Source organism: Sus scrofa, chromosome 13 (genome assembly GCF_000003025.6).
Source record: "Sus scrofa isolate TJ Tabasco breed Duroc chromosome 13, Sscrofa11.1, whole genome shotgun sequence".
Taxonomy (NCBI): Eukaryota; Metazoa; Chordata; class Mammalia; order Artiodactyla; family Suidae; genus Sus; species Sus scrofa.
In genome coordinates, this window is record NC_010455.5 from 97,764,318 (window position 1) to 97,791,536 (window position 27,219).

Consider the following 27,219-nt stretch of genomic DNA (forward strand, 5'->3'; position numbering starts at 1 on the left):
AAGTAGTATGGGCCACACTATTGTATCAAGCTTTAAATGAGGGGTTAAATAATAATTCTCTCAATAATTAGGACACAAGAACAGATGAGAAACAGGCCACCTAAACACTAATTATTGGCCAAGTTCCTGTTTTAGGCAGCAATGCTTAGAGGCCAGAAGTAGATGAGCTCACACTTGGCCCCATAGCTTAGGAAGGTCATCTAGAGAAAGAGAATTCAAGACTTGAAGGATTTATCTCAGCAGAAGAGATGCATAGAAAAAACAGGCCACTGCCAGTTGTAGGAAATGGTGTGAGCCCAGGCTCAAAGGCACAAAAGAATGTGTATCTGCTTTGGGACCCAAAACACATCAAGAAAGCCCTCTGCTCAACACATGGCCATGGCTGAGTGTTATGGTTGGCACAAGGCTGATTCCCCATGGGTCCCCAAAGTGAAGAAAGAGGAGAAGGGCCACATACTCTCCTACCACCAATCTGGTGGGAAGCAGACCTCCTTTGCATCTCACTATGGGATGCAAAGTTAATAGGCACTAAAAGCCTGCTTTAGCCAGTCCAATGTTAAGACCCCATATGTACTGAAAAGATGAATGGGAAAGAGGGATACAATTTGGTTTAGATAATAAGCCTTGCCTTATGACAAAATTTGCCAAGTGGTTTACTGACATTAGAGCATGGGGCACTCAAGATCCCAAGTGATCTTCTCTCTTTGTCTCCTGCTGCTCTCCATGTGCCCTGGTCAGCTCATATCACTTGCTGTCATTCCAATCACATTTTACACATTTGTTCATGTTGTTCTCTAGGCCCAGAAGGCTATTTCCCAATAGTCTGTCTGGAAAACTCCTATTCATCCTTCAAAGCTCAACTCAAATATTCTCTTCAATGTGAAGTCTTCCTTCCTGCTTTAGCCCCACATCCTATTACCACCCTCATGCCCTAACATGCACATTCACACAGGCATGAATCCATGGCCTCCTCCTTAGGGCCTAGCACTATTTTTTACATAGTCCTCTATTATAGCACCCACCATATAGTATTACCTGGTTAGCTGGTTACATCCCACCATATCGTATTACCTGGTTAGCTGGTTACATCCTTCTTCCTTTACTTAACTGTGAGCTCCTAACAGATTAACCAATCCATTCCTGATCTTGCACTAACATAAACACAACACACAGTATATGCTCAATAAATACTGGAAGAAAGGGAGACACAGAGAAAAGGAAAAAGGGGAAAGAAAATGAAAATAAGGGAAGAATAACTTTTCTATTGAGTTTAGTATATTATTGAGAACCACAAAAAAACTTAATTAAGCCTAATTTAAAGAATACATGTGTAATTTTTCTTTTTAGGGCCATACCTCCAGCATATGGAAGTTCCCAGGCTAGCAGTCAAACTGGAGCTACAGCTGCTGGCCTATACCACAGCTATAGCAACACTGCACCCAAGCCACATCCACAACCTATACCACAGCTTGCAGCTATGCTGGATCCTTACCCACTGAGCAAGGCGAGGGGTCAAACTCACATCCTCATGGATACTATGTAAGGTTCTTAACCTACTGAGCCACAATGAGAACTCCCTATATCTGTCCTTTAAAGGAATACACAATTGTTGATTATTCTTTTTGTTTGTTTGTTTGTTTTCGGCCACATCCATGGCATGCTAAGTTCCTGGCCAGGGATAGAACCTGAGCCACAGTAGTGACAATATCATATCCTTAACCACTAGGCCACTCCTGAACATTCTTTTTCAATATATAAGAAGTATGTTGCCAATGATTATCACAGATTGGAGATTCTCCAACTAGAAATGAGTCTTAACCGGGGACTCTGTTCTGAAGAGAATAGAGTCTAAACCAGGGACTCTGCTCTATTCTCTTCAGAGCAGAGTCCCCGGTTTAGACTCATTTCCAGTGGAGAATCTCTGATCTGTGAATAGTCAGGAGAAAGGAAGGAGGAAATTTTCTTTCCCATATGAACTTGGGGAACACATATATATCTCAGCATGCAAAAAAAAACTGGTAAGCCTCTGGAGTAAATTCCAATAAAATTTATATTTTTTGCAAATAAATTATAACAAATTTTAATATTCATGTACTTTATATTTTAAGTCACAAGATAACTGCTTTTTTAATTTTTTTTTTCTTTTTTGCCTTTCAGGGCCACACTCATGGCACATGGAGGTTCCCAGGCTAGGAGTCTAATCCACGCTACAGCTGCTGGCCTACGACACAGCCACAGCAACATCAGATCCTAGCTACATCTGCGACCCACACCATAGCCCACGGCAATGCCAGATCCCCAACCCACTGAACGAGGCCAGGGATCAAACCCACATCCCCATGGTTCCTAGTCGGATTCGCCTCCACTGTGCCAGGATGGGAACCCATAAGATAACTGCTTTTATGAGCAACACTATTTTTAACCTAGTTCTGATTTTTTTCCCAGCCAGCTATGGTCTGCTGTTACTAAAACCAGGAAGGACTTAAAAGAAAATTAAGAGAAAATGTAGTATAAAACAACTGGCAAAAAATAACTTAATCTTTTCTACCAATTAAATGTTGGGTTGTGTTATAAAAAGATCACATAGAGCACGCTTGACAAATATAACTAAAAAAATAATAATTTCATTTTTCTTGTTGAACAATCAGCAGTTAATGATGAGGTAAAAAAAATGAAGGTACCTAGTGAGGGTGGAGTTCAGGAGGTCTTATTAGTGGCTTCGTATTACAATCTAGAAACGTCTTTATGTAGACTAATTATATTGTGGGTCCAGAGGAGATTTACAATCTGATTTGCCACAGAGAACTCCATGTAATCTTCGTTGAGGACTGACACCATTTTATCTTTGCACGATTCCCTGTTTCTCACACAAGTAATTCCGCCCTTTCTACATTGTCAGCTCTGACAGGCTGATTTAATCTGCAGGATTCTGAATGCCTCTGACCACTGCAGCGAGTCATTAACCTTGACTCGCATAATTGAATTCAAGGTTGATTGCCTGTGACCCTCTGCGCTGAGGTCTTCTAAATGTACATATTCATTACGAGCAGCCTCGCTAAACGGATTGCACAGGGAAAGCTGTAGCAGTCGGCCTGTTTGGTATGCAGGGGGCGAAAAGGGCACTAATTGCATGTTAGAGCTGAGGATTAGATTATGAAACGAGTGAGAAAATGAAGATAGATCCTCTGACACTGTCAGATTAGGGGCAACAACGTGCGGGAATATGACATCAAAATTTACAGTGACATTAACAGAAAGAAAATTAGAAATAAATAGACATTGGGCATTTTTTAAAATCTTCATATTTTCTACCAACACCTAATAAACAGGATATGGGAGCAAGGGCCTGTATCTTTTTTTCATTTGCACAATCACAGCAGAACAATAGAATTTTTTTAGGTAGATTTGGAGACTAGGAAAGTACTTTATGGTCGCTTTAACATTACATGTTATTCAATATCTGGGCTTTACACACCACATGCCATTTTGGGTTGCCCAGAAAACATGTTCATATAACTTCAGTAAACCTGGAGAATGTACAAGTATTTAAATGTTCAAAATTATTGTGAACAGTTCTGTCAACCAATACTATCAGGCTCAATTTTAGTAAAAAGCCAGCTTGTAAAGGTATCACTATTTCTACTTTTTTATTCATTTTTATGTCACTTCATAGTTAAAACAAGCATATAAATATTCAAATCAATCACGTCTTCCATACACAATCAGATGCTTAAGTCAATATCAAATAGCTGTACAAATCACTTCTATTTTCCAGAAGCAAATGCCCATAGTGTAACAAACACAATAAATAACTTGGTCAGAGGTGAAGCTATGTCTGTATTTCAGGAAACTTTTTCTTTTCCATTTAGGTGTGAGATGCTACTTGGGCAACCTTTCCTTGTACTTTTGCTAGTTGTTTTATGATTTATTTTAGAGGAAAATGACAGCCTATCTTTCTTAACAAAAAAACATACACAACTTAATGGCATAGGACATTTAAAAACAAAAAACCAAAGACCTTGGTGTTAAATCAGAGCTAGAAATGAGTGTTAAGTTAGATAAAAGTTAAAAGATTCTATCTCTGGAGAAGCTGAGTTCAGTTTTGATTTGATTTTGCTTTGTTTTTGAAACAAGCCACAGAATGGTCCCTGTGGTACCACAATATAATTCTCCAGAAATGTTCTACAGCATTCTTAGATGGTTAACTTGGCTTGCACTGATCTTTCAAAATGAAACTTATTTTTGCAACTTCAAGAAACTCTACATGAAAGAAGTAACTTTCTAATAATTATGCCTTTTGGAGAAGTCCCTCCCAGTGTAAGCAATGAACTCATTGAACCAAGCCTCATAGTAAAAAGAAAAAGCCATGGATGACTTCAAAGACTAAGAACACTCCCGCTTTTCAGAGGCTGCCACAGATGGTTTCTGAGGCACCTTTCTGAGACATTTAAATGATTACCTACCAATAGTTGTATTTACTACCTGTTTTTCAAATCTTTTAAATACATAATTAAATCAACTTCCAAATGAACCAGCAGTATATTTTCTTAGATTCAAAGGAAATAAGGAGTTCATGCTCCAGTATTTGACACTTAACATCAAGAGCCAGGTTCCAATACCAGTTCTGTTACTTTTCAGCCACGGGGCATTGAGCCAATCACTCTCCATCTCAGACTAGCATACCTCAAGCTTTCTAAGAAAAGAGCTGTGAAATGTTACATAATTTTAAGTATTATTAAAATCACCAAACTATTATCTCATTGCATAACAAACCACCCCAAAATGTACCAGCTTAGCACCATAGGGATTTGTTACCGATCATGATTTGGTGAGTTGCCAACTTGGGCAATTCCTCTGCTGGTCTTGCCTGGATCATTTATGAGGCTGCCACCACCCATTCGGTGGCTTGACTAAGATTAGATGGTCCAGGATGGCTCTATTCACATGTTTTGCAGTTGGTGCTAGAGACCTCAGTCTATTCTTCAATCTACGACCTCCCATCCTGTAATAGTCTAAAATGGACTCCTTCACAGCTTAATAGTCCCAGAGTTCTAAGATGGTAAGAGCAGATGCCATGAGGCCCCTTAAGTTCTCAGCTTGGGAGCCCACACAACATCACTTCCACCATACTCTACTGGTCAGAGAAAGTCCCAAGGCAGCCCACATTCAAGCAAGTAGAGAAACAAGACACCACTTCTCGATGGGAGAAGTGGCAAAGTTACAAAAGGGCAAAACACAGGGAGGATTGATTCATTCAGGGCCATTATCATCATATCCTACTCACTAAAACACATATGGGACAATGCCACATTAATGTAAAAAACACATTCATTAACATTTAATTTGTGTTTTCTTGCACTGCTATGGTTGATGTTCCTTGCCATCCTCCTCTCCTCCCTATGCCTCATTCTGTGTGTGGATTGTTGACCTTTGCTCACTGAACCATAGTGCTTGATCCTGCTTCTGATTCTAACAAAATCTGAAGCCAATGAAGATTCCCCACACACGCATACCACCAGCTTTACCATCAGCATTTGACTGAAGGTAATCATATAGCACAATGATTAAGCATGTTGAGTTTGATTAAAGTCTGGAAGCAGAGATTTAAATCTCAACTCCATCAATTAATGCCTAGGTGGCCCTTAATAAATTATCTAATCTCTCTAAACTTCAGCATCTCCGTCTGTGAAAGAGAACCAAGGATTGTAACTAGCTTGGAGTTACAGTAAAGATTAAATTAGCATAATGCTTGTCAAGTACCCAGTGCATTGTCTGACACATCATAAGTTCTCTAAAGGAAAGCAGGTTTTTGGTTGTTGTTTATGTTTATTGAGGTTTTGCCCAAGTTTTACTGAGATTTAATTAACATGGTATGAGTTTAAGGTGTACAACATGATGATTTGATATATTTATATGTTGTGAAATAATGACCACAGTAAGGTTAACACATTTATCACCTCACATAATTATCTTATGTGTGTGTGTATATGCATGTACTAAGAAATTTTAAGATCTACTCTCTTGTTAACCTTCAAGTACACAACACAGTGTTAACTACAGTCATCATACTATACATTATATTCTCCCTAATTTATTCATCTTATTTTTTTGGTCATGCTATTCATGACATGTAGAAGTTCCCAGGTCATGGATCAAACCTGAGCCACAGCAGCAACAACACTAAGTCTTTAACTTCTAGGCCACCAGGGAACTCCTTTTTTTCAAATTTATTCATCTTATACCTAGAAGTTTGAATCTTTTGACTTTCTTTCCTCATTTTCCCCACCATCCCCAAGGCCTATCTACCAATCTGCTCTATTTCAGGAGTTAAGATTTTTTAAGATTCCATATATAAGTGAAATGACATCGGTATTTGTATTTCTCTGTCTGTCTTATTTTACTTAGCATAATGCCCTTAAATTTTATCCCTGATGTCACAAATGACAGAATTCCATTCATTTTTAGGGCTGAATAATATTTAATTGTGTATACACCACATGTTCTTTATCTATTCATATGGTCATTGTCATTCATGGTACTTGCCTGCATCTGGACCCTGCATGGACATTGTTTTAGAGAACCAGGCTTGTCAGTTCATCATCCAAGGATATAGGACAGAATCTGAGTTACTTATTCCATAACTTAAAATATGCTTTTGGAGTTCCTGTCGTGGCTCAGCAGAAACAAATCTGACTAGCATCCATGAGGATGGGGGTTCCGTCCCTGCCATTGCTCAGCAGGTTAAGGATCCAGCTTTGCCATGAGTTGTGGTGTAGGTCACAGACACAGCTGGATCCTGTGTTGCTGTGGCTGTGGCATAGGCCGGCAACTGTAGCTCTGATTTGACCCCTAGCCTGGGAACCTCCATATGCCATGGGTGCTGCCCTAAAAAGACTAAAATAAAATATGTGTTTACCAACCTTTTACTACTTATCAGATAGTTAATAACAGTGATATAAAAATACAGAGCTCCTGGAGCCGGTTAAGTATCTGGCATTGTTACTTCAGTAGCTCAGGTCACTGGCATTGTCACTGCAGTAGCTCAGGTACAGGTTTGATCCCTGGCCTAGGAACTTCCCAATGCCACAGGCATGGCCAAAAGAGTAAAAAATAAAAAATAAATTAAAACACAGAGCTCTCTGTGCCTGCCCTAAAGCCAAAGGTGCTGTGATAGAGCAGCCCATCCGTCTCAGATCATATCCAACACAGGGGCAGCTTCTGTTTCCCTGTCTTAAAATTGCCTCAATTTATCCAAGTACATACCCACTTAGAAGAGATAAAGAGAAGTCATTTTTCATCAAAGGCATGAAAACTAGTTTTTTTCTTTTTGTTGAATTTAGTTGCCTATATACCTGGCTCTTACCCATTTAATCTCTGGCTTCTAGTCTCCCCTTTATCATTCCCCGTATAATACAAATAAACAAAAATCAAACAATAATGATAACAACCAGAAAAACAAAACCCCTCACACAAAGTAGAAGCAGCTAGTGATTCATGGTGACAGGAAGGATGGTAGTGAGTGGGTATAGAAGGAACTGCCCAGAGCTGACTTTCTTCAGGTATCAGGTTTTGGTTGTAGGAGTGAAGATGTGGGTAGCCTATGGGAGGAAAAGAGAGGAATTCTTGGGAGTGTCTGTGCACATAACCATTTTCTTCTTCCTCGGTCCATTCCAGGCTAGTGGTTAAGGACTACTGGTAGAGGCCCAGGTCCTGAACATACATTTTATAACGTTCTCTGGATCTTTTTGAGTTCAGAATAGGTGCTGGGTAAATCCAAGATGGCATTATTTAATCCAGATGGGTACCAGGCCTTTTTCTTTTTAACTGCCTTAAATGCCATTAGCATTTGTTGAAGCCTGTTAAGGGCATAGTAACACTTGATGCCTAAGTTGTCATTTCAATTAACTTTAGCACTTAACACCCCCCCCCCCAACAGTTGCCTTTTGTAAGTATTTTGCTAGTTTCTTTGTTTTCATGAGACGTGACATTGCTTTCGGGATGACTCATTTTCAAAACATAGAGTGGTAGAGGCTGTGGATGTGCCAGTAAAGTGAAAACCATGGATTTGCCCTGTTCAATTTCAGGGGGAGATGAGGCTGTCTTAAATAAGAGGTAATAATAATCATATACTTCATGTGTATACAGCACTCTTAGTTTTCAAAACAGTTTCACATTTTTTAGTCTGCCTGGACAGGAAATAGAATAGTAAACAATCACGATGGGTGATCAGTAAGATGAAGGCAAGACATTTTAGGCAGGACTGAAGAGAATGTGGATGATCTAAGCTGTTAGCTGGACAAGTGTAGAACTTATATCATATTCAATTAGTGAGTGGTAGGAGAGATTCTAGGAAAGGTGTGTCTTGAACTAGGCTTTGAAACAAGCAGAAATTGATGAGCAGAAATTGACGAGAAGAAAAGAGAGCTTCTCACACAAGAAATAGCATTGCACATGTTTACATTTGCAAAATTACGCAGTTAATAGCCCTAGAACAGAGAATTTTCAGAGGAGAGTGAAGGGTTATGAGACGATAAATTTTTTAAGCAACCCAGTAAGGTATTTAGGTCATATTATCTCATTCAGGACTCACATCCTTCTGAGGCAGAGAAGCAACACATTAAGAAATTAGATGATGTGTACAAAGTCATCAGTCAGTAAATGGCAAAGACGGAACAAAAATCCAGGTCTTCTGACTCCCTTTATCATAGAGTTTTTGTGAGGTTTCAGTGAGGTAACCTATGCAAAGTGCTAAGAACAGTGCCTGGCACATAGTGAGCCCACAGTGAATGCTAGCTATTCTTACTATTTTAATCCTTTTTATTAATACAGATCTGACTACAAGGAGAGGAGTATGGACTCTGCTCTCTAAACCTGGGATTCCTAAACTTGAGACACTGGAGTCCTGCCTTCTTCACTTTGGCACATATGCCCTATTAGGACACTTTCAGCTGCACGTAGCAGAAAACAAGACAATAAAGAGAATATATGGACTAGGATTACCTGAAAATTCCTAGGCTAGAGTCTGAGTGGGGCTCTAGCTCCCTTTCCCTACAGTTCTCCAGAGTCTGTTCCCCTTGATATGTCTTCTTCATCCTGAGGATGGCTTTCCTGTAGAGGGGGAAAAATGACTGCCTGCCTTCCTGCAAAGACCTCCCCTCCTCACATAAGATGGTCCGGAAGGAATGAGAGGGTTCTTTCCCTCAACCACCTCAACCACTGAGGAATAGTCCTGAGTTTCACTCTAATTGGACAATCTTAGGTAACGTGCCCATGCCTGGACCAATCACTGTGGAAAGGGGTTGGAACTCCACTAATAGTTTAGGTCATTCAAGGATCCTTTCCTAGCCCGCCCCCATCAGCCTGGCTGCTCAGAATGGGAGAAGAAGAAGAGTTCTGGGGACACCGCACAAAGTCCCACAACTGGGCACCACCTAGAATATCATTCTTATTTCAAAGATTATTTTTCTATAAAATAACTCTTTTAAAAAATATCATTGTCTGCATTCTAATCCTTAATATAGCTGTAAAATTGCAGGTGTATATAACAGCTGTTTTTTATTTAAAATAAATACATAACTATAAAAAAGTTTTAAATTGTTGATCCAACTATAAATATCATTCCACTTATATCACTGCTGAAGGCTTATGTTCTGAGTTCAGTCTTCAGATTTCTGTTCCAGAACTCCCTAATCTGAAGACCATACTAAAATCCACAGCCCATTTTTTCCATTCTTTTCAAGTAATATTTTCTATGCTCTGTCTGTTGAGATGGAAAAAAACAAAACACTGATCACACTGCAGAGCCAGCATAACCGTTGCCTAGTTGACTTTGCAAACAAAGGAAGGGAAAAAAAAAAAAAAACAGAATACCCATTACATTAGTGAAGCCAGCATCACTGCTGCCTGGTTGACTTTGCATCCATAGAGGGCCATGGCTTAAAGGGCTAGAGTCACTGGCAGAACCTCAAGCAATAGCCCGCAGATTTCCCTGGCCTATGCAAACACGGTCTTGGCCAGCACTTGCTTTATGGTTCCAGTCTTCTAATAAAAGCATTCCATGTGGCTGCTAGTGAAGATGACAATAGGAAAGACAGAGGAAAAAATTGGGAGAGGTGAGCCTGGAGGAAATTCTAAAACTGTTATACTTTAAACTTTCCACTTTTAAAAAAACGTGTTGTCCCTTCTCCTGGGAGGGCATGAGCAACTCAAACCCTCCTAATCAATTATTTTCCATTGATTTTTTTAAAAAATTTATTCATTTCAAATTATTAAATTACAACGCTAAATATGCCTTGTTTTTCAAGCTGCACATACACTCCGTATTTTGGTATAGTCCCCCAGGGTGGAAGAACGTCCACAGTCACACACCAATCACTGTCCTAGAGCTGGAAGATGAGCCCAGCCCCCACCCCTCCCTAAGTCACTAACTAATGGCCACCCAGTCTCTGAACACCTGTTGAGAGGTGCTGTGGGAAAATCCAGGCCCCTCTCCACTACTTACTATAGCAAGAAGCTGAAACTTTCCAGACCTCAGGGGTTTGCAGAAGGATTTCACCCAGTTGAAACTCAAACACACACACACACACACACACACACACACACACACACACACAACCTCTCCAAACAATAATGGATAACTTTCATAAACAGACAGGGGCCCAGGATAAGGATAAGGAACCCAGGATTAAACTTATACCATTCAACTGCATCTCGGAATCACTAGCAAACTTCTCCATTCTCCTTGCAGCTGTCGTTCAGGACCAGCTAGAGTTTCCCAGGCCAAAGCAAGCAGCTGCAACTCCACCCAGAGAGTACTTTCTTTAGACTGCTAAGGAAATCTTTCTAGGGATACCAGCTGTAAAATCTACATCAAAGGGATAAGAGAGCCAAACTCAGCCTTCACACCCCAGAAAATAGCAGATATACCAGCTTTACCCTAGGGGAAGCATGCTTGATTAACCTAATTCTAGGCTCAGAATCAAGACAACTATTATCCTCACTCTGCCACTTAAGTGCCACTGGTATAACATCTTGTCTATTGGTGGCTCACAGTCCTGTCTCTAAAACAAGATTTGGCATCATCTGAGCAAATACAATATGAATTGGGGTATCAATGAGGAAAGTTAATATACAGTGAGACAGGCTAATTGTATTATTGAAGACTATAACCAAAAGTAGATTTTGAAGAAATGTGTGACAAGATGCTTCCCTTTAACTAACATTTTAAAAATTGGCAAGAATTTCACATCGTCCCTGTGGTGTAGGTGCACCAGCATACATATAAATACATCTACACACACACACACACACACACACACACACACACACACACACACACCTGTCACCAGCTCCTCTCTCATAATCATCCTATATATCCCTCTCAGGACTGGACCTCTCCAATGTCTCCTCAGGATAAGAGCATCTTCCCTGCCTCTCTACCTCTGGTTCCACTCTACTACAGACTGGCCCCCCTACTGCTTCCAATGGAATCTTAATAAGATGTAAATATGATCCTGTCCTTCCCCTGCTTAAACCCCTAAGTAGGTCCAAGAGTTTCCAAAGAAAGTCAAAATTCCTTAGCCTAATACCAGAGCCGTCTGTGATATCACCTGTTGTTCATCACTCATCTCCCACCTCTCCTCCTTCCATCCCAAGCACCCTTCCATTGCACCAAATGAACTGTAGAAAGCCATGTCGTGTTTTCAAGCCTACATCCTTCACACATGCTGGCCTCTACCAAGAATATTAATTCTCATTTGTTTTTCAAAATTCAATTCCAAGAAACTGTCACACACATACACACACACACCTGGTTTGGGTTCCATTTCTTAATGAGTGTCCATAATACTTCCTACATGCTTGTTCAGTGTACCCACCATAGTGTCTCATAAGCGGTGACATATTCTCCTCCTCTTTCATTAAACTACAAACTCTTTGAAGGTAGGGATTTTGTTCCATTTGACTTGGAAATTTAGTATCTGGCCTACCATAGTATCTGGCACATACGTATTCAATAGATATGGTTCTCTGGTTCTACACGTATTTTACAGAGTGCTAGAGTAAGGAATTTGACATCTGACTTTAAATAAATTCCTCTGTATGTGTTTGCTACCACTTCACACAAGGTGCCATTTTGGTCGGTCATTGTTTACTGAAAACATGGGAAGGATTTATTCCACCTTGAAAGACAAAAATGTGGTTGTAAATTTACCTACGATGGGGTCTTACTCTAAAATAGAAGCCAAAAAAATGCTTAGGAAGGAGGTAAACATCTCTTCCTAAACTCAAATAAAGTGATAGTTAACATTACACAGGTTAGAAAGAGACATTTCAGGGACTTATTGGAGGTCATAATTAGGACAAGTGCCACAATCTAAAGTATAACTCAATGGCCCTTGAGAGTTTCTGCTCACAGATCAGTCTCCTTGCCTTAGACCCAAGGCTTCTCGCTCAAAGAAAGCTAGAGCAAAGCACTTTGAGCTCTTAGGATGAAAATAACTTGGATTCTCCCGCAGCCTTGTTATGCCTTTACTGCCATATGATTCCACTTTGGACTGGTATCTGTCCCATCTTTCATGGATCCAGCATTGTTCCATTTCTAGCCTCCAGTCCTTCTAGAGACTCTGAGGTCTCCCCAGTGGGCCTCCTTCTGAAGTCGCCTGATGTGCCAAACCAAGATGGTTCCAGTGTCAGCCCTGACATGCAGCCCTAAATCTTTAAGACATCTGTAAACAGTACTCTGAGCTTTCTGTCATCATTTTATTTTGTCTACAGCAAAGAGTAAGCACAACAGTGAACATTGTTGTTAGGCTTTTTTTATATTTGAAGTCTTTTCTAAAGTAGCAAATGGAATTCATGGTTTTATCCCTTCATAATTCTCCAAAATCTAAGTCATGAAGTTTTTTTGGAAAACAACTGCTCTTAATATCTGCTAGATTTTCTTTAGTGGGAGTTAAGGTCAAAATCTGAATTCTAAATACAGAAAATCACCAGGTTAGTAAATTCTCAATGATATGTGGCATTTTCAGTTTCTGTTTCAGATGGTTCCATTCAACTTATTCACATATTCATTCACTCAACAAAGATTTATTGGGCAGCAGTGTTCAGGAGTTATGTTTTATGAGTTGTAGATACCCAGAGGAAAGATGCCCTCCCTGAACTTGGTCAGTTTATAGCTTATTGGAAAAATAGACATGGAAAAAATTATAACATAACCTCCTGCTTGACTACAGAGAGGACACTTCGTACCATGGAAGCAGAAAGAGAGGCCTGAATTTTTGGGAGAGGAAACTGCGGGAGCAGAAAAGAGGTCAGTCCAGCATTTCCAGAAACAGAATGATGCTTGAAGAACAAACAGATGCTGAACATGAGAAGAATGGAAGAAAGGGCAAACCAGAAGAGAGAAAAGAAAGAACATACACAAAGGCTCAAGGGTGGAGGGTTCCAGGTAGCTGCTTTAACAGAATGGCAGTATCAGGTGGTCATGGGCCAAGTCAGAAAATGTTTGATAGCCATATAAGGGGTTTCAATTCCCTCTGGCAAGAGATAGAAGCCATTGGAGGATTTCAATCTTGAAAATGATCCAAGAGGACCTCTGAGATAAAAATATCACTCTGATGGCTGAGCAGAGGGTGACTTGAAAGTAGGTAAGATTATAGACATAAAGTCAAGGCAGTTGTAGTCCATGAAGGAGAAGACAAGGCTGGATCCTAGGGAGCAGCAGTGGACTGGAAAAGAGAAGCAAGAAAGGAGAGACTCAGGAAGTAAAAGGGGCAGGATTGTGCAGTGAAATAACTTCGGGGATTCAGAAGAGGACCCATTAGAAGATCACAAAGTGGAAATACCTAGACAGAACGCAACCATATGAGGGCACTGGCTAACATCACCTGGATTTGGCAATCTTTAGGAGAGGAAATTTAGGAGGGAGAAGTGAGTCTCAGCCCTTCTTTTCTTCACAGGAGTCATAATTTCCTGCATCCTTTCCTGGTTACACAAAAATCAGGATTAAGCACTTGTATATACCAAAACCCAGATCAACATATTTATCTATTTATCTATTGTTTGTGCAAAACAAATAACACAGAATTTTGGGGGGGGTAGGGTTGGGAGTGGTGGTTGGTATATCCATGCCCTGTAAATCAACTCAGTTTGATTAGAGTTATTTTACCTCCCAGTTCTTTTCTTTCTAACAGATACTGCTAAGAAGTAGGTCACACTGAAATGCTTCAGTTGTCCGAAGATGGCCATCTTGTCATTGTTTTAAAAATACATATCCTTTTTTTGTCTTCATTCACCAGCATAATTTAGCTTCCTTGCACACCATCGCATATAAACAGGCAAATCTTACAAAGTTTACGTACTCTTCAATCCTTGAAATACTTTAGAAAATTTGCTTTATCCCTGTGCGATGACTTTAAAATTTTGATAACCCAGTTAGGAAGTAGGAATGTTACTTCCCCTTTCCACTTTTAATAATACTCTTGCATAAAGAAATCAAAATTGTGTGACCCCAGAATTGTTCTGTGTCTTTGATCTCCCAAAAGGGCAGTTGACATTTTTTTTCTTTTTTGGTGTAATTTAATTTTTTTTTTTTTACTCAGAAGTAATGGTAAATCAGAGGCACCAAATAAAGCAGGTAGCATATTAAGTTTAAACTGGCTGAGGGCAGAAACAAGGTACAAATATTGGAAGTAATGTGTTCATGGACCAATTTCAAATCATGGCAGCACATTATGAGTTGGATATATAAACCCAAGCTCAAAAGGCTTGTACCAATTCCGCTAGCACCCATCAGTTTTTTTTTTTATTCCCTGGAAAGTGGTGATTGCAAGGAAGATGCATGGATTTAGAGAGAGATGCCTAAATTATAATCCAAACCAAAGATCTTCATATTGAAATTGGGCCTGAAAGAAAAATTTAAAGCTTGCCTTTACTTTAAGCTAAGTAAAACACATGCTAACTTTAATTTGCATTTTTATACAAATAGTTTGAGGTACAGAAATAGCATGATTTTGCATTGGCAAATTCTCTCTATACTCTTCTTTGATAATTTATTCTCTTGAAGGTATTTTTCAACTCTTACCATTTAATTTTTTTTAGAAGAGTAATTCTACCTTCCATACAAAAGACAGGCTTTCCATTTATAAGCCTGTTACCTAGAGGCACAATTAAAATGGAAACATTAAATAGAAATAAAACATAATTCTTCGGCTCTTTTCATCCACCAGCTGGCTCATTTCATAGACTCCCTCTTCAGTGAGTTCTAAATACATTAGTAGTTAGTGGATTACCTATTTGCATATCCTCCTTCAAAATAAAATTTAATTGTCCGAGTTCCAATTCAGGTAATCCTAAATGTTTTCATTTTATAAATAAAGCTTTTCTTGTGACTGTGAACCGGGACTTTAGACCAAATTTCCTAATCAATGTTTTCTCCAGATAGAACTTCCCATCTCCCAGTCTTTAAGAATTCCTTCACCAAGCCCTCCTGTTCTCTCTCTGGCAGTGAGCCCACCTCAAGATTTCAACCATCACTGGAAATTTCTCATTAGCATCTCAGAGAAGGCTTTGAATTGTTAGGAACAAACTTAAAATTAAAATGTCCCCTTTTTTGTACATAGGAAGAATAATACTGATTGCTTTTATATATTTTTATTATTAGGCACCTTGATGTGCTTCTGATGAGACTGCACTGCATTGATTTAAATATGTGGTGTTGTGATAGCTGGTTATGATTTTCTGATGTTTTTCTGCAACTCTAACCATATGTAATCTTGAATTAAATGAAAGTTAAGTACTAAAACATTTTGCCCAAAGGGAATTCGGATTCTCAATGTGCTTTTAATAACTGTTTGTAAAACATTTAGGAAAATCTATGGCAACACATTTTAGGGGAAAAAAATCAAATTACTATTGCCTTAAGATGTTATTCTAGTGTCTAAACTTTATGAAACATCCTGTGTGGCCCAATTGTTGAACTAATCCAGTCAGTAATACTTTAAAACATATTGTGTATATGGGCTCTAAATTTGATTTATATAATATTTTTTAGTAATACTTCTTTATGAAATTCCTTTAAAACTCACTGAAAATGTTATAAATAGTGCAAAAGACATCAAATATTTCTGGAAAATTGAAAATAGAGTCTAATTAGTTAGCATTAAAATTAATTAGTGGAGTCATATTAAAAATCATTAAATGAACACTTCTTTTATTTAAAAAAAAAGAATATCAAGGTCTCAACTCTTCTACAAAATCTAAAATAAAACATCATGGCATACCCAGGGCCTAAGGTAAACAAACACAATCTTCAGTGGATGTTGGGACAATGGGAGAGGGCTTTCTGGAAGGCTAAATCTGCCAGTTGGTTGTGTAAATGTTCTTCTGACGGTGCAATGTAAAAAGTGAACTCAAGTTGAAATGTGACCTGAATTTCCATTTTCTTCACAAAGAGAAATGGCTATGTAACTAATTTGGGAAAAATTCAAACCATAACCTTCAACGTACAGCTCAGAATCTGTGCTAAATGTGAATACTGGAATCACCTTTTATCCAGAAAGACAGTGTCCTTGAACCTAAGCAGGAGATAATGAGCCTTCTTTTTCTCACATTTGTAATCCCTTACCCAAAGCATCATTAGAATACAACCATCCCATAATACAGGTGTAGTCATTTATTTTGCTATTTACGCATGTCTTTATTTGCCTCTGTAGCCATTACAGAAACGTGTAAAATCTGTCATCCATATCTATCAAGAAACAAGTGAATTATGGTGATCTAAAACAGAATAGCAGCTAAAGGGCTTTAATTCTGAAAAGATCAGATTTTCTAAGTAACTGATATGTCAGAACCATCTCCAGCAATGATCTGACCAGAATTTTTATCCATCACCCATTAAATTATGACACTGTGTGACTTTATAAGCCCTGTCTGAAACAGCATCCTTATTAAAGGTTCATTTTAAAAATGATTGAAAGTATGGGCATTCTGTTTTGTATTATTTGGATGTTTTTTAACAACAAGAATATATCACCCTAGTGTAACTGGAGTTCCTTTACCTTTCAGTTATATGACACTTTCAAATGTCTGCCATGCCTAAGCATTGTTAATTGTGGAAGTTGAGCAGTGAACACATGTAGGTTCATTTGCTATTCTCTGTGACCTCATGGATTATGGATTGTTTGACAATATTCATAAGAAAATTTTTATAGAAAATATCATTTTTAGTTTAATATATGCAGTTCTAGGGAAATGTGTTCACTGCAATCTGTACAAGTTTATTACTTGATAGTACACAAGGTGTTAATGGCAATTCCATACTTAGTTTTAGAACCTAAAAGTTGTATGAAATGCTTCCTTTCATATGCTCTGTATGGAAGGGAAAATCAATAACACAATGATGAAAATAAACTCCAAATAAATTTTTTTATAAATATTGACATTTCTTTGACTTGAAGCAGGTGTCTAAAAAATGTACCCTGAGGCTGGTTGAATTACTACCCAAGACTTTAAAATCCCTTAAAATGGGCCACTCAGGGTACAATTGTCCTTTCAACCATTACCCAAAAATATCTAATCTGGCTGGATTTTTTAAGCACCCACTCTATCTATTAAGAAGAAAAACTAACAATTCCTGAGTCTCCAATACGTAAGGACTGTGCTAAGTGTTTCACAATCGTTACCTCTTTTACTTCCTTTTTTTTGGGGGGGCCACACCTGCAGCATATGAAAGTTTCCAGGCTAGGGGTTGGCCTACACCACAGCCACAGCAACATGGGATCCGAGCTACCTCCGAGACCTACATCAATGCCAGATCCTTTAATCTACTGAGCAGGACCAGGGATCGAACCTGCATCCTCATGGATACTAGTCGAGTTCTGAACTCACTGAGCCACAACAGGAACGCCCCTCTTTTAATTCTCAAGAAACTATGGGGTAGGTTTTTTTATGTTCATTTTACAAAGGAGAAAACTGAGGTTAAAGGAGGATAAGAATGGAAGGTCCCAGAGCAAATCAGTGCCTGGGCTGGGATTGCCCTCAGGCAGTCTGGCTCCAGAACCAAAGCTCTGAGCCCAATCAAAAGAGGAAAAACAAGATAAAAATGAACCCCAATTGTACTTGGTAAAGTGAGGCCAGACAATCCTAATAAAATATGATGAAAATAAATAATTAGCAGATGTAAAATGCTCTGGAAAAAAATATTTTAAAGTACTTCTAGGTAGATCATCCCTTTGATCTTAATACTATCACAAGCAACAGTAAGCCCCTAAACTACAGCCTGGAAAGGCCAAGCTGGGAGCAGACTGTTCATGAATATTCATCCAGGACAGAGTCTGAATCCTTACCCTGATATCCTGAGTCCAAATCCAAATCTAATTCCAAAATTTCCCAGCTACCTCTAAAGTATGGCTTTCAGGATGTGCTTTTTTACTTCCTGTTATAATTATTTTGGCCTGTTACTTTCAATATCTTTATAACCTCAAGTATTAAATTTTGAAAAATCTATTTTGGGAACAAGAAAGAAGGCCCTCAGCCATTTTTGCATTTCCAAAGTCATCTGAGGCTCTGGCCTAGGGTGGGACTAGAACAAGGATATTGCTCAGGAAGCGATTCTAATGGGCATGCAGAGTGCGGAAGTCCTACTCCCAGAGGACACCCACCCTACAAAGCTGATATGATAAGTTAGGTCTGGCACCATGCAGAACCCAGAGAAACTCAGCTTCACAGGCACAACCTCAGGCCATGAGGGCAAAACACTCGGGAGAAAAACAGGAGAGAACACAAGCATAAGTAAATCTGCCCTCTTAACCAAAGGAATACAAGAACTCTACACTGTGAAGGGTGTGAAGGAGATGGTGAGCACTTCTAGGTGCCTGGAGGGAAATGCTCAAGGTGTGACTATCATGTCATTAAACTCTGATTGTTGAGCTAATTCTAAACAAATATACTTTGTGGTCCTAAAAGCTGTTTGTTCTACTCTATGACACAGGAAACCAGAGCTTTTGCTAGGAACACATAAACATCTCTGAAGGATGGATTGCCAAGGGGATTAATCTTTGAATCTACGTCAGCATTATTTCTTGACTATTTGCAAATAATTGATCAGCATTAAGATTGATACAAATGAATATATTTGCAGTACTAGCCCACGCAGCTAAAGGCACAAGTTGAGAAGAAAAGTAAGAGAGTAAAAAGGAAGTGGACATTTAAAAGAGAGAAAGTAGGGAATTACCACTGTGGCTTAGCAGGTAACGAACCCAACTAGTACCCATGAGGACGTGGGTTCAATTCCTGGCCTCATTCAGTGAGTTAAGGATCTGGCACTGCCATGAGCTGTGTGGTATATGTTGCAGACACATCTCAGATCTGGCATTGCTGTGGCTGTGGCGTAGGCCGGCAGCTGCATCTCCAATTCGACCCCTAGCCTGGGAACTTCCATATGCCACAGTTGTGGCCCTGAAAAGCAAAAAAAATAAAAATAAAAATAAAATAATAAAAAGGAGGAAGTACCTTTACACCCATTAGGTAGTCTATAATCAAATTTTGGTAAGGATACAGAAAAATTGAAACCCCTATATATATCGCTTGTGGAAATGTGAAATAGCAGAGCCACTTTGGAAAACTGTTTGATGGTTTTTTTTAAAAGTTAAATATACAGTGACTATACAACCCTACAATTCCACTCCTAGGTATATATGCAAAGAAATGAAAACATTTGTCAACACAAAACTGAGAAGCAAATATTCATAGCAGAACTATTCATAAGCACCAAAAAGTAGAAGCAATCCAAATATCCAGTACCTGGAAAATGGTAAACAAAATGTATGCTATGGACCAAATGTTTGTGTTCCCCTAAAACTCATGTGTTGAAATCAAATCACCAGTGTGGTGGTGTTTGGGGTGGGGCCTTTGGAAGGTGATTAGGTCATAAGGGTAGAGCCCTCATGAATGGAATTAGCACCCTTATAAAAGAGACCCCACAGAGATCCCTCTCTCCTTCTGAGTGTGAGGATGTGGCAAAAAGACAGCCATCTATGAATAAGAAAGTGAGCCCTTACCAGGTACCAAATCTGCCAGCACCTTGATCTTGGACTTCCTAGCCTTCTGGAATAAATTTCTGTTGTTTATAAGCCACCCAGTCTGTGGTGCTTTGTTAAAGCAGCCCTAACAGACTAAAGCAATTTATTACATTCATATAATGGAATACTACTAGGCAACATAAAGGAATAAACAAGTGATACACATATGTGGATGACTCTCAAAAGCATTATGTCAAGTGAAAGAAGCCAGACACAAAAAACAACATACAGTTTAATCCCATTCACATGAAATTTCTAGAAAAGGTAAAGCTGTGGAGACAGAAAGCAGATCAGTGGTTTCAGGAGTGGGAGCAGGAATTGACTGTAGACAAACACAAGAGAATTTTTTTGAAGTGAAAGAAGTATTTCAAACTTGGATTGCAATGATGGTTCCACAATTACAGAAATTTACTAAAAATCATTGAATTATCCATTTATAATGCGTGAATTGTACAGTACATAAACTATACCTCAATAAAGCTGCTAGAAAGAAAGAGAGAGGGAGGGAGGGAGGGAGAAAAGAGGGGAGAAAAGAGAAAAAGCATAGGAAGTATGAAGAGGGTAAGAGTGTTCATGGAATAGGAAAAAAGAAAGACATGCACAAATTCATGAAGAAGCCCTATCACCACAAACTGGATGCAGGCATAGTATGTCCTTGTTTTCCACGTTTTATCCTTTGTGGCAATATTTTAGACTCAAATTGCACACTACCAGAGTTTACAAATTTTTAGAAATATTTGGTATGAAGAGCATGATTTCAAACGCTCTAACAGCTCGAAAATAGGTGCAATAGAACACCATCTGTATATATATCATTTACTGCTTATTTGTATGATGCATTTACCTGATAATTTGGTTTCTTAAGTCATATACTTAATATTGTTTTTGCACCAAATGAATCATATCAATGTTTTACACTGTTTTCAGTAGCTTGCAGTACCTGTGGAGTTAAGTTGAATTGCTGCGTCTTGTTATTGCTGAGTACCATTTCTTATGACTTGAATATCTCCCTTTCCAATCACTTTTTGTATCAGTTTCCCCTGGTGCTCAAATATCCTCTCCTTTCCTTTGTCAATGGAAAAAAAATTAAAAAGATGGAGAGACTATATAATAATAGAGAATTTACTCTGTGTTAAGAAACAAAACTTTTCCTTCTTCTATTCATGAAAGTGAAGACAACAGCAGCCCCATCAAAGAAAGTTTGGAGAAATACAGTTTATTCCCATTGCCTTACTCTTCCTTTGGTTGGGTCTCCAGTAGCTCACCTGCCATGTTCTTGCTGGGCAGACTAGCCTATGAATCATCTCCCTCCAGGATTCTATGCTTTGTATTTCTTGCAAGGTACATTGTATTGTTGCCAGTTGCTGTGCAACACGGAAAACATGATGCTTTAACTTTTTCACCCAAGCCCTCATATAATTCTTCCTCCACTTAAAAATATATCTAAGCTAGACTAAAGAATATTTTAAGCATATAAATATTTTTATTTTTTATTGCAATATAGTTGATTTATGAAATCATGTTAGTTTGATGTGTGCAGCAAAGTGATTCAGCTATTTTTTCCCCAGGTTAAATTCTTTAAAATATGGGACATAAAAATATTGCCTCTTTAATAATAGTAAATAATAAAACCTCTCAATTGTCTCTATGAATTTTTTAAATAAAATTATCTTGCTCTAAAAAAGTTATTACAAGATAATGACTGGGAGGGTGATAAATTAGGAGTATGAGATTAAAAAGTACCCTTTATATCAAATAGATAAACAAAAAGAATTGGCCTATAGTCCAAGGAACTATATTCAATAACTTGTTACTTATCCACCTTATACATGGTTGTACCTCTTAATCCCATACTCCTAACATGCCCCTCCCTCCTACCCTCTCCCCATTGGTAACCACTAGTTTCTTTTAAATTGAAGAGTATCTAGGTGACTGACATTTGGTACCAGTCATGTTGGAAAATTTGTCATTTGCTGAAAGTATAACACTATGTTCTCTGTGCCATTGACCTAAGGACTTTTACAGAGGGATGAATTGGAAATGCAATTTTTTTTTTAAGGAGAGTAGGGGAGTAAACAGTTATCTCAAAAGTCTTTCAACAACAAGACTAGGAAGTCTTTGGATTGTCTGCCTACATTCCAGTGCGTACCCATCTTGCATTCTGTGGGGATTGCATCCATGCTGTGTTTCTGCTCATTCAGTGCATGCTTGGTGCTGATAGGACAGGGCCCTCAACATCAGCATTATTGACATTTTAGGTCAGATTGTTCTTTGCTGTGTTGGATGTTTAGCAGCATCCCTGGTCACTACCCAGCAGATGTCAGCAGTCACTCTCCCTCCCCCAACCTACATTTGTGAATTGTGACAACCAAAACTGTTAATATCCCTCATGGGACAAAGTCACCTCCAGTTGAAAAACTGCTAGAGGGTATCCCCAGTCTTACCAGTGGACCCCAAAACACTGCAATCACGGCTAAACTGTGGGTATAGAGGACCCAGCCAGTGCATCCCAGGGTCTCTATAGAAAGGTATGAGCCCAGATTCAAACTTCTAATAAAATCTAGGAGTTCCCGCCGAGGCGCAGTGGTTAACGAATCCGACTGGGAACCATGAGGTCGAGGGTTCGATCCCTGCCCTTGCTCAGTCGGTTAACGATCCGGCATTGCCATGGGCTGTGGTGTAGGTTGCAGACGCGGCTCGGATCCCACGTTGCTGTGGCTCTGGCGTAGGCCGGTGGCTAAGCTCCGATTCGACCCCTAGCCTGGGAACCTCCATATGCCGCGGGAGCGGCCCAAAGAAATAGCAAAAAGACCAAAAAAAAAAAAAAAAAAAATCTAAAAGTATTTAAACACCCTGGGGAAGGATAGGGTATCAAATCCTACAGCAGTTGCCGAATTATCATTCCTTCCTTATGAACATATCTGAAAAACTGCAATTTGGCTATTGTTGGGTCTCTAAATTATCAAGCAGCAAAGGTACAAACATCCACCGTGGTGACTTAAAAAAGAAACACGAACCACAATTTAGCAACTGACAAATAAATGTTCCAAACTATTCAATATATCTATTACTAGATTTTGCTAATCTGGCAGAGTTATTTTTTTAAGAGAAGTCTGATCAAGAGTTATAAATGGTTAAAAAAATAATTAAAGGACTTGACAAAAGAAACACGTGAAACCAAGCAGCTTAGCAGACAAATGAAAGCCTCTCTCTCATGGGAGAAAATTGGCTTTTGTTTCACTCACCCAAGCCTAATATACAGACATTTAAGAAAATCTGTCCCCAAATGGCCATTTCTTTCCTCATGACAAAGATCCTAAATATTTTTATTTGTGGGGGAAAAAAATACCCCACTAACAAAAAACAGTTGTAGACATTTTGTGTTCTTTTTAGAAAAAATAACCGAAGACACAAAGTCTAATTCACTGCAGCTGAAATTTCATTTACTAACTAACCACAGTAATGAGCAGCTGCCCAGGGACTTCTAATTAGAGTCACTGTATTTCTGTCACTGACATTAATTTCCTTACTTCAGCTTCTAGAGAAAGTTTGATGTTCTTTGGATTTCTTAAATAGCTAAAATTTAAGGATTTCAACAATTTTTAACTGCTGAAGTTTGATGGCAAAATATTTCTGAATTGAAAAAGCACAACATTGACATTCCTATACATGTTAATACTCATTTTATCAAGATAGCTGGTAAGCTTGTATTTAAAACTGTTTGTCAATATACTATTTTTTGCTCTTTATGTGTACTTAAGGGTTAGGTCCAAAGATTAAGTTAACACGGTCACCAAATCATTTCCTCCAAATCAAAATTACATTCAAAAGACTTTCAGAATATCAGCTTCCAACTAGTTTTCTACTTACTAATTCCACAATTGAAAACAAAATGTTGTTTTGCTACCATTTTATTATAATTATATTATACTGAACTTCCTCAGCATGAAATTGAAAGGCGTACTTTTCAAATGACTCTTCTGTGCATCTTCTATTACATGATTGAACAAATAAACACAATGCGAGCACCACCTAGTTTATAAACACCAGATTTACAAAGCACTCATCCTTTTAAATGGCCACAGCTGCCCTAACCCAAACCCAAGCCACGTGCCATCCCCACTCTGGAAGCCATTGTAGAAAAACTCAGAACTTTCAGAAAGAACATGGAATCCCAAATCACAGGCATGAAGAGATGACCCCGCCCAGAACCTATGTGGTGTCCATTCCCTTCTCGAAAGTAGCTTGCACTCTACAAGTCAGAAGTTCTGTATATCTCTTTATCACAGTGTCTAATATTCTTCAAACTACAAATCTCTTTGAATTAACAAGCTTCTTTAAAATGCAAATGACTCCCAAAGAGGTAATTATGTTCTTTAATTAATTAAGGCAGATTGCATTGCTCTTAATACCTAACTAACGTTAACCAGAATGAAGGATTACCAGGCAGTAGCAGCAGCTGAGCTGCTGTCCTGATGGCCATGATAGTGGCAGCAACAAACATGGACTCTGTGCCGGGCTCTATGCTAAGACCTCTATGTGGATCTCCTCATTTCACCCTCTCAAAATCCCTGGTGAAGAATTTCAGAGAGGCAAAGTAGGGTCATGGTCTCTGAACGAGCAACATCCACATCACCTGGGAATCTGTTACAAGTGTAAGTCTTCAAGGCCCCACCACAGACCTACTGAATCAGAAGCTCTGGGGATGAGCCCAGAAGTCTTCATTTTAACAAACCCTCCAGGTGATTCTGATGCATGATAAAGTTTGAGAATCACCAGGGGTACAGGTTTGTAGAAAAAGGCCATATGAAATCACAAGTGCACACATTCACACACGCAAACTCACACTAAGTTTCCAACTTATGTCTAAAAGAATAGAGTCTAAGCAGATGATTGGTTCCACAGAGCAAGGTCAGACTACACATCCCATAATTTGCTTCCCAAGACCCAAAAATCCCCAACAGCAATTAACAATGTCTGTGCAAGTCAGATCCAAGGAGTTAACTTCATGCTGTACCAGAGTCTACTCTTTCAAAGGAATTCAAACAACCTCTTTTATTAAGGAAAATGGCGGGTGATGGCTAGATCTTGGGATAAACCACATTCTCAAACAAGAAGGAAAAGCCAAGTCAGCTCTCACAGACTGACTTGTGATTCTCTGTCCCTAGCTGGGTAGAGTCCCAGAAAGCTAGTATCACCACAGGAGTCCTAGTAGAATCCCTGTTTCACAGGTGCATAAACTCAACTCAGAGAAGTTAACCAAGTAGCCTAATAGCACAGACAGGAAATTACAAAATCTAGACAGAGAAACTCAAAGTCAACACCAAAATCCAAACTCTAAACATCTTATGATGGAGGAGAAAGGATAAGTAGGTAACTGGGGAGCATGAAGCATTTCATAGGGAGAGCAGGTAATTGCCACAGCAATTATTTTAGGACAGAATAAGAAGTATACCTAGCAAGAGTGAGGGTGGGATAGAACAAATCATCTGGTTCAAAACTCATTAGGGTCACTCTCGTGACTCATCTTTTTCCTTCTTTCACTGTATGACTCTGCTCTTCAGCCCTGTCCTACTGGTATGAGATTTCAAGTAAAAGTGAATCTCAGCGCTTTAGAGGAGTAGGTAGAAATGAGAATCAGTATTTAAAATGCATCTAGGAAAAATGTTCTCTGAGTTACCACTGAACAACTGAAACACAAAGCTTTCCAAATATTCCATTCTTAAAGTATGAACATTTAATCAGTCATTAATCTTCTTTTACATTTAGATAGTATTTATGCTGGCCCTTCTCATAGTCTTGAACTGGTTCTCCCCCAGCTGACCTTACCGGTAGACTCCACATTGCTCTGTATTCTGGGAGACTGACCCCTGCGCTCCCTGGCCCTCTGGCTTCTGGTTGGGTTTAGTGAATGAGAGGCCAAGGCAGAAGATCAAAGAATGGGAGGAATCTGAATATTTATTCTCTCCCATCCTCTCTGCTGTGCCAGCTTGACAGGAGCTGCCTTCCCATGGTTATAGCTCTCATGGAGGTTTGGTGACAACTCCCTCTTCTTCTGACTTGGGGTGCTAACAGCTCTCCCTGTTCCCAGTTCCTGGGTACTGCACCATCTCCTGGTGATTACCTACATCCTGCCCACCTAGGGCAGGACCACCAAGTAGCTGGATGGAACCACCAAGTAGTTCCATCATTGAGCTGTTTCCAGAGTGAGCTGTTAGCTGCTAAGACCCTGAGTAACGCGGACCACAACCATTGATTCATAGCCCTAATATTTTCTATCAGATCCCTATATGCTTTTTTTAAAAATGAATCTTCTTTCAATACACCAGCTTACATCAATATGCTTCCAAAGGCAAGTCATATCACTCCATAAAGATCATGTGAGCAATTAATGTAAAACACCTTGTATAGTAAGTGTTCAATAAATGGCAAATGGCATTATTATCACCACCATTGCTGCTACAGGTAATTAATATTTATTGCTGGAACTATACTCAAGGGATATAATTTAGAAGACGACGGATTTTGAATGAACAAAGATAAACTTTTTAATCATTACAAGGTCCAGCAATGAAATTGCTAGCATTATTAACAGAATTTATTAAGTACTTTCATGTCTGTGTTCTCATATCATTTTCACAACAACCCTATGAGGCAGATGATCTCTTGGCTTTTGTTCAGATGTGGAAACTGAGATTTAGAGGGTTTATTAGGACTTACCCAAAAGGAGAGCTATTGAATGTTGGAGCCAGCATTGAAATCTTGCTGTAGGGCCAGGTTTACATACACTATCCATCTGGAAGTCACAGGGGGCAGCTGATGAAGGAGCAGTGTGGGAAGAGAAACGAGGGATGGCATTCATTCCCTCTGCCTCAATCTGCCCACCTGAGCCCCAGTTAGATGTACTCAGGTTTGCCATGTTGTAAAATCTTGCTGTGACAAGAAAAGGGAAAATAAAATGGATGTAGGTTAGTGCTTCAATAGATCATCAAGTCTGTGATGACTCAGGCTAAGAAGGAATGAAGGCACTGAGGTGAATGTATATGATAAAGTCATGATGAAATACATACTTCTTAAATATTTGGCCAATGCTGAGAGCCACCTGGGAGAGAATGAGTAATCCATGGCAAACAACCCAGCA

At 39.0% G+C, this 27,219-nt stretch overlaps 1 long non-coding RNA gene across 1 annotated transcript in view; it reads right to left on the minus strand.

Annotated features, from left to right (window-relative positions):
- The window catches only part of LOC110256535, a 50,617-nt gene that overhangs the window by 17,633 nt on the left and 5,765 nt on the right, over nt 1-27,219 (minus strand). Inside the window, exon 2 of the long non-coding RNA XR_002338149.1 lies at nt 26,799-27,011. This is a non-coding gene — a long non-coding RNA (uncharacterized LOC110256535). The remainder of the gene's footprint in view (nt 1-26,798; nt 27,012-27,219) is intronic.